Raw genomic sequence first — 9,624 nt, 5'->3', positions numbered from 1 at the left:
TTTTTGGTTGTGAATTCACAACCAGTCGAATTCACAACCAAAATTAAATTCGATTGTGAATTCACAACCTAAATTTAATTCACAACCAGAATTTTTTGGTTGTGAATTCACAACCAGTCGAATTCACAACCAAAATTAAATTCACAACCATATTTATGTTGGTTGTGAATTCACAATCAGTCGAATTCACAACCAGAATTTAATTCACAACCAGAGTTTATTTTGGTTGTGAATTCATAGATCTAGTTGTGAATTCAAAAATATTAAATTGTGAATTCATAGATATGATTGTGAATTCAAGAATATTAAGTTGTAAATTTATAAATCTGATTGTGAATTCAAGAACATTAAACTGTGGAGAATTTATAGATCTGGTTATTAATTTAAGATCATTAATGATTAATTATCAAAAATATATTTTTCTCTTTTAACCAATCTCTCAAATAAAATTCATAAATCATCACTTAAAAAAATCAAAACAAATGGAGAATTAAACAAGGATCAAGCTCGTTGGATATACAATGCATCGGAAAATTGAATCCAAATGCCATCACGAAATAATCAAATCTATTTACAAATGACACCACAATTTCCTAGCAACAAACATTCCAACGATCGTAGTAGCGCTTCAGATCTAGGGTTTCCGCAGCAAATTAAACCCCCTAGCTCCGCCGCTGGAGTTCAATCCCCTCCTCGATCATAGTAGCGCCGACCAAGCTCAATCTCCTCTACCACCACCACCACAGCTCGTCCTCCGCCACCACGTCGTCGTCTTCCGACGATCTCGAGCTGTTGTCGATCAAGCCTAATTCTCACAACTAGACCTCGCTGAAGGACCTCCTCCCGACAACGGCGGTCAACTCGCCGCGGCCGAGCTCCACGCAGGGCGGATCCGATATCTGCATCCGGAACCGCTCGTCAAGCAGGCGGCGTGGACGTACCTCCAGCCGATGTCCACCTCCCCCGGCTCTGCCGACGGTGGCTTCCTCCGCCGCATCTGCCCGTGCCTCGCCGCCTTGTTTGACCTGGTCCGCCGCAGCGTCGCTCGAGAAAGAGATATGAGAGAGAGAGTGGAGAAAGAGATGAGAGAGAGAAGAGAATGGGGGAGAGAATGCGTAGAGAGAGAAAGAGGAGAGAGAGAATGAGAGAAAAATGGTCAATATTTATGTTTTTAATGTTAAGTGTATTTCCGTCTTTTCAATCAAAAAGTGGACAGTTTTTATTATTTTTATCTTAGTGGACAATTTTTATCTTTACAATATGAAAGTGGATACTTTTATATATTTACTCTTCTTTTTTCTTTTTTTTCGGTAATAATAGCCGTATTTTAATAATAATCACTCTATTAAATACTCATGGATTATTAAATACTCATGGATATGCAAATAACACAAACGCGGACAAAAAATGCGTTCATTCATGCAATAGTACAAAATGACTATTTTACGAATACACAAACGGTTTTTGTTGGTGTGCATGTGTAATTGTTGCAATGACAGTAATTTTCACGATTATTTTAAAAATCATATTTGTAAAGAGTAAATTTATAAATATTTAAATATTTCATATTTACAATAATAAAATAACTATTTTCTATAATTACCTCAATATTTTTTTGTTGTGATTGTGTTGTGTTTTGTTCACTTAATTAAGATCAATCTGCCTAGAGGCTAGAGCATTGACTTAAAAGGGATGGTAGGTTTGAAACTATAAAGTTTTATGTAATCGTCATTTCAACAATTGAACCATAACTATTTTGCTGTGAAATTAATGCAATAAACATGCAGTTCTTAAAAAATATATATAGATGTGTATATAGTAATAGTCATGATACCAGAATAAACATACAAAGAACGTAGATCTATTTCCATAAATGGAAAACGCAATTCAAATAGAATCAAGCAAATCACACCCTAAGATTTTTTAGAAAAATCTCATTATGTAATTGTCTAGATTTTATAATCTAAATACTCCGCCACTTTTCTTTTTCAACTGGGGTACAGCCTCCCAACTTTTTAGATTTTTTAAAAGGGAAAAGATTTTCGTACATAATATGTATATACGTAATACCCTCCAATTTTGAACCGGACCGGACCGGTTTTTTTAGAAAACCGGTTTTTTATTAATTAAATTATGTGATTACTAATTTGCCCTTATTATATATTTTTGGAAGTGATATCATTGTATAATTTCATTCCATTTATACATTGTAAATTTTAGGAAATATAAATTCATTTAAGCTTCTATCAAATTAGCGCATATCTTTTGAGAAATTAAATCTGCTGACAAACTATAGAAAATATATGAATTAACAAACTTTTATTTTTCGATCACATGAATTAACAAACTATTGAAACTAAAACATTCTCTCACAAATTTGTTTTTTTTTTTTCATGATATTTTTTCGTGCGTTATTTCTTTCCTTTTTATATATATTTTATAAATAAAATTTATAATAATAAATAATTATAAAGCTTTAGTACTTCAATGAAGGAGGTGTTTTTGTGTCTTTCTTTTACTTATTTTTTTTTAGTATTTTAATTTTTACTGCAAACAGGCGACACAAATTAAAACATTGTCGCACAAATTAATAAAACATACTCGCACAAATTAACTTGGGAAACAGGCGACACAAATAGCTTATGAATTATAGGAAATTAAACATTGTTTAAAAATCTGTAAAGCATTTAACAAATTAGTATGAGGCAGTCACTTTTTCAAAATTATAAGAAATAAAATATTCTGTAAAAAATTTCACAATAGATACTAACTCAATTAAATTAGATCATTCTTTAACCAATTTTATTATTACTAACATTTGTATTCTACAATATATATATATATATATATATATATATATATATAGGGAGAGGTTCAAGAAAGAACCATAAATAAAAGAAGACCGGATAACCATTTTCAGCCATTCGATCATCAAGATCTACGGTGGATGCATCATCTTGTTGGATGAATGCAGATCCTGAGTTCGAATCCTGAAGGGAGCATTTTTTTAAAAAAAAATTAGTGCATTAATTTTAACAGCAAATGCATTAATTTTTACAGTGGATGCATTAGATTTGATGGTTCTCCCGTTCTCACAAATAATGTAGTTCTCTCTAGAACCACACCCTATATATATATATATATATATATATATATATATATATATATATATATATATATATATATATAAAATAGATACTAACTCAATTATCATATAACAAATTACAATTACAATAAAAATATAACTTTTAGTTGAATATATTTCAGTTGGACATAGGAAAAGAAATAAAAAATAAAGAATAATTCGCAATAATAAAAAATGACATTATGAAAAGGTAAAAAAAAATTACAAAATAAGTTAAACAAAAAATTATAAATATAAATAAATTGAGAAATGGACTAATTAAAGAAAAAAGGAGAGAGGGAAGAGAATATTTTTAAGTTTTAATCTTTAAACAAATATAATTTTTAAATCTTAAATTCATTATCTACATAAAATATATCAAATTAAATTTCTTGTCGTGAACTTTAATCTTTAATTTGATATGATATCAAATATATTAAAATTGGGCGAATTTCACAAGTTTAGAAAGGAAAAAATAATAATAAAAAGATGAACAAAAATAAAATAAATATAAAAATATGCAATTCATGGATACATAAGAAAGAGGAAAAAAAATATAAAATATAAAATATAATATACGATGAAACCTTCAATTCTAATATAATATATTAAAAAGTCAAGACTTTAATTTGAAATTAATTTCAAATTTATTTCAATGTCAGTTTTGAAAAGAGTAAACTTGTAAGATGGTCATATTGAGCACTGAAACTCAATATTTGGTCTCCCATCTGGAAAACAAAAATTTTGACCATTTTGTACGTTTTAGGACTATTTTGCCCTTAGTTAGAGCGGATTGAATTCCGGTTTGCGTGTGGGTTGGGCTTCGAGTTGGACTCGCATGTTATGATGGTACAGTTGGTACAAATGGGTAAATTCAGGCCAATTGTGTCATTCATTAAGTACACTAGACACAATTATGCACATTTATGTCAAATGTGACTGAAGATTGAATGATGACACATTTGGTACAAATGGGTAAATTCGTGCCAATTGTGTTATTCATTAGGTACATTTGACACAATTATACTAATTTGTGCCAAGAGCGGGGGGAGAGAGAATCACATGTACGTGGTTGGACTGGGTAGAGTAGGATTGTAATGACCCGACTTTTTATTAAGGATTATATACTTTTAATTACTGATTTAAGGATTGATTATGGTAATTAGGGTTCAGCATCCATTAATAAAATACGAACTTATATGAATTTGATAATTTATATATGTGATGATTTATTTTTTTTATTTTCAATAGATGATGCACTCAAAATATATATTGAATCCATTAATTTATTGTGGAGAATTTAACACTAAAGTGTTAAATATGAATCTTTTATCGATTGTTTACTTAAGCCCATGAGTAATTTAATTTATGTTAGAAGCAAGCTCAAATGGATTTTATGCTTCAATAAGAATTAGGCTTATTCGTCTTCGGCACAATCAGGCCGATACTATTGGGGATCAGGTAGGACAACTTCAGGGGACCACGACAGAGTTTAACTCTTTGGTTAAGGAAGCGGTGGATAAAGGCGTCCAAATTTCAGAGTTTCTTATCTCTCAAACTTCTTCTGCTGCTGGTAAAAGTATGGACGCCGCTTCTTCACGGAAATGGGGTGATTTGGTGGATGATGATTACGATCCTCAAGAGGAGGACGAAAATATCCACCTTTCTCAATGAATATTCTCTCTTGGAATATTCGTGGTATGACGGACACAGCACGTAATTTGCTTCACAATTACTGTCATGTTCATCATCCTATTATTCTAGGCATTATTGAGCCTAAGACTAACTTTCTTCATATTCCGGCCTCCTTCTGGAACTCTATCAATTTGACTCCTTTCCATCAAAATGATCGCGCCCCTCATGCTTCCAACATCTGGATTCTCATCGCCAACGGGGTTACCTGCTCGTTGATTATGTCCACGGAGCAGATGGTTATTTTTGACATCTTGTTTTCTAGCTATTCTTTCAGAGTGGCTATTGTTCACGGAAGTTGTAATTATATCACTCGCAGGATTCTTTGGGATGATATCTCTTCTTGTATGGTCCCTCAAATGGTTATTCTTGGGGACTTTAATGCTGTGCTTGGAGCTCATGAGCGGCGTGGACGCCGGTTTCCCAGCCGTGTTTCATGTAGAGATTTTCAAGCTTTCATTGATCGTCATACTCTCATTCAAGCTCCCACCTCTGGGCTTTTTTTTACTTGGACAGACAGGCGTAAATTTCCTATGACTACTGAGTCTGTCCTGGACCGCACTCTTTTCTCAGAGGATTTTGCTGCGCAATGGCACTCTACTGAGAGCCGGGTTTTGCCTCGTCTTGGCTCTGACCATGCTCCTATTTTGTTTAAATGTTCCACTCCTCCTAATACCTCTGGCGCCCGTCCTTTTCGTTTCCTGAACATGTGGAGTTCTCACTCTGATTTTATTCCAATGGTTCAGCGTTCTTGGGCTCCTGTTGTTGATTCGAACTGCCCCATGGTGCGTATGATGCACAAGTTGAAACGTTTGAGGAAGGAGCTCAAAATTTGGAATAAATCCACTTTTGGGAACTTCAACACTTCGCTTGAGGAGCTCTATAATAAGCTCTCTTCTCTTCAGGCAAATATCGATAATGTTGGCTATTCTGAGGCGCTCTTTGATCAAGAAGTTGAGCTTGAAGCCTCTATCTCGGTCATGCTCTCTCGGCAAGAGGACCTACTTCGCCAGAAAAGTAGAATTCGATGGCTCCAGGATGGAGATCGAAATACTCAGTTTTATCATAACATGGTGAGAATGAAGCGCGCTAGCCATACTATCAAGCATCTTGAGATTAACGACGTCCTGGTTGAAGATCATAACATTTTGGCGTCTCATGTGGAAAACTTTTATAAATCTCTTTTTGCGGCGAATTTCAATCCTGGGGGCGATCTTTCGTGGATTAGTAATTATATCACCAGTAGCCTCAATTTGGATCAGAAATCGGCTTTGGTTACTTGTCCGACTGTGACAGAGATCAAAGCGGTGGTCTTTGCTATGGACAAAGATAGCGCTCCCGGCCCGGATGGCTTTGGAGGTACTTTCTATCGTTCCGCTTGGGAAATTATTGAGCATGATTTCACTTCCGCAATCAGAAGATTCTTCACTCATCATTATCTCCCTTCGGGTCTCAATTCCAATACTCTGAGCCTTCTTCCCAAGAAAGTTAATGCCAAGGTTATATCTGATTATCGGCCCATCGTTCTTGGCAATTTCTTTTACAAAGTTATTGCCAAGATTCTGGCAATCCGGTTGAATGCTACTGCCGCCAACATCGTCTCCAAAAATCAATTTGGGTTTATTTTGGGACGTTCTATTCATGAGTGTATCACTCTTGCCTCAGAAGGGGCGAACTGCATGGAGAGGTCTTTACACGGCAAAAACATGGCTCTTAAAGTCGACATTCATAAGGCCTTTGATACGCTTAGATGGGATTTTCTTCTGTTCGTGCTTCAACAGTTTGGCTTCCCCAATATTTTTTGCTCTTGGATCAAAACTATTCTCAGCTCGGCTCGCATCTCTATTCGGTTCAACGGTGCTCTCTATGGATATTTCGAATGCGGTCGGGGAGTAAGACAAGGAGATCCTTTGTCTCCCATTCTTTTTGCCTTGGCGGAAGATGTTCTTAGCCGTATTTTTCTGGATGCTGGTAATCGGGGTTTAATTGACGGCATGCGTTTCTCGAGATCTTTGAGATTCCCTTCTCATCTGCTTTACGCTGATGATGTGCTCCTGTTCTGTCAGGCCTCCAAGCGTAATTGCATTATGATTGACTCGATTATTCAGCTCTATGCCACGGTCTCTGGTCAATATTGCAACAAGCAAAAGTCTACTCTTTACTTCGGAAAAGGGGTGTCTCCTGGGCGACGCTCTCGGCTTCAACGGATTTTGGACTTCAACATTGGCTCCATGCCTTTCACTTACTTGGGAGTGCCTATTTTCTCGGGTCGAGCTTCTGCTGCTAAACTTCGACCTATCTATGATCGGATTCTTGCTCATTTCCCTAGGTGGCAAGGTGGTCAACTTTCTATGGCGGGCAGGATCTGCTTAGTTTCTTCTGTTATCAACAGTGCTGCGGTACATAGCATGCTTGTTTATAAATGGCCAGCGAAACTTCTGCATGCTCTTGACAGAGCTTGTAGATCGTTCATCTGGACTGGGAGTACTCTGAAGAAACCTTCTTTTTCTGTGAGTTGGATCAGAGCTCGTGCTCTGAAGGAACATGGCGGCATTGGAGTCAAATCTTTCTCTGACATCAATAATAGTTTCATGTTTCGGCTGGGTTGGTATATTATAAACATGAACAGCTTCGGCTATCGACTGCTTCGTCAGAAATATCTCACTCAGACCATGGATTGGGCTTCCCAATGGGCGAGTTCATCGATTTGGACTGGTGTTAGAAGGACGATTCGGGAGATTGTTTCGAATACCTTCTGCACGATTGGTACTGGAGATACAATTTATTTTTGGAGAGATAATTGGCTCGGGTATCGGCTGATCGACAAACTTCATATTCCGGAGTTCATGACAACCTATTTCTCTCAGAAGATTTCAGACTTCTACTTTGATAATAAGTGGCACCTCACTTCTAGTTTTATTCAGTCTTTCCCACGCATTGCTCTCGACATCATATCTACCCCCATTCCTGGATTGGCGGACGACAGATCCTGGATACACTCGGGTTTCGGGAACATTACTGCTACTTCGGCCTTTGGTCACTTACGACCACAGTTCCCTAAGGTCGACTGGGGTTCCTGGATTTGGGCCCCTTTTATCCCCGCTCGGCGATCTCTCTTTGTCTGGCGCACGATTGTTGGCAAGCTCCCTACCTTTGATATGAATCGCCTCCTTGGTTTTCAGGGGCCTAACCGTTGCCCTTTATGCTTGGCAGCGGAAGAGACGATGGATCACGTTCTGTTGAACTGCTCCTTCTCGGCTTCTATTTGGGCGGATGTCCTTCGTTGGTTTTTGATTGAGCAAACTTTGCCGTTGGACGTGGGCAGCATGATTCGCTTCTCTATCCACCAGAAAAATAGCAAACAAGTGGGCAATTTGTGGAAAGTTGGGGTGGTCTCTCTCCTCTGGAGTCTCTGGTCTCACCGCAACAACGTCATACATAAAAATTTAGCACCTTCGCGCCACTTGATTCTCAAGCAGGTCCGGGTTTTTCTTTGTGAATCTGCCAACAATTTCGTCCTTGGCTCTATGGACAACTCGGTTTCCGATCTTCTCATTCTTAAGAATCTTTCCATCGCTGGACAACCAAGGAAGCCTTTCTCCTTTATTTACGTTGCTTGGCACCTTCCCCCGCCGTCTTGGATTAAAGTTAATACTGATGGCTCGGTCCGTGAAGGGAGGATTCATGCGGGGGGCGTCTTTAGGAATGCCTTCAATGACGTTCTTGGTTGTTATCATTTCTCAGGCGGCCAGGGGGTTGCGTTCGAAGCAGAACTTTTAGCTATTATTATTGCGATTGAATCTGCGCATCGTGCCAAATGGGAGAGAGTTTGGTTTGAGTCGGATTCTACTTACGTGGTTCAGCTTCTTCAGTCGCTCTCTGAGACGGTTCCTTGGAGATTCAAGCCTAGGTGGCAGCTTGCTCTCTCCAAACTCCATACTTTCACGTGGCGCATTTCTCACATTTTTCGTGAGGGCAACAGATCGGCGGATTTTTTGGCTTCTCAAGCTTCGGAGGAGGGTTTTTGGCCTCATGCCATTGCTGGTTTACATGATTTTGTCAAGGAGGATGTTTCTATTCCCTATTTTACTCGTTTCGCTTGATTTTTGGGTCTTCTTTTCTTTTGTTTGGATCGGTTGCGAGCCGGGAGGCCTAAGGGTAATGGTTCGGCCGGAATCCTTGAGACCTCCTAACTCAGCTCTGTCAACCTTGGTCCTTGACGAGTACTCTTTTTCCTCATCTGTTATGAGGTTTTAACGAGGCTCGGCCCTTAGTCTGCAGCCTTGTGCTTTCAAGGGTTTTTGGTTCTCCGTTGTTGTTTCTTTTATTTTTAATAAAATCTTATTTCAGCAGTATTTAAATGAGTTTGGAACCATATAATTAATATATTAATCTCTTAGATATTTTAATGATTAAATTTGAATAATCCTAAGCATGCTGAATCCTAAGCATGCTGAAGAATTTACTACGCATGCTGAAAAAAGTTCTTCAGTCATACAAAGTATGCTGAAGAAATTCCATGTTCACACGATCCTCATCCATCCAAGCCACCCCATTTTTCTTTAAAATCACAGCCACTTTCACCATTGTTTTTCATACTCACCGTCTCCTACGTTCATTCCTCCAACCAAACTTCATGGTAATTATTACAAGTATTTTTCCATCTCATTTCTTTGTCATTTACAGAGCACCTTCTGATATCCTATTATTCATGCTTGTTATGCAGAAACAGTAAATCATTATCTACCAATTCAAGGTTACTTTCTAAATCGAAATACTCCATTTCTTGTATCAAGTTCATAACTCCA

This window comes from Salvia miltiorrhiza, chromosome 2, assembly GCF_028751815.1.
Source record: "Salvia miltiorrhiza cultivar Shanhuang (shh) chromosome 2, IMPLAD_Smil_shh, whole genome shotgun sequence".
Lineage (NCBI taxonomy): Eukaryota > Viridiplantae > Streptophyta > Magnoliopsida > Lamiales > Lamiaceae > Salvia > Salvia miltiorrhiza.
Note: the sequence above shows the minus strand (reverse complement) of the source record.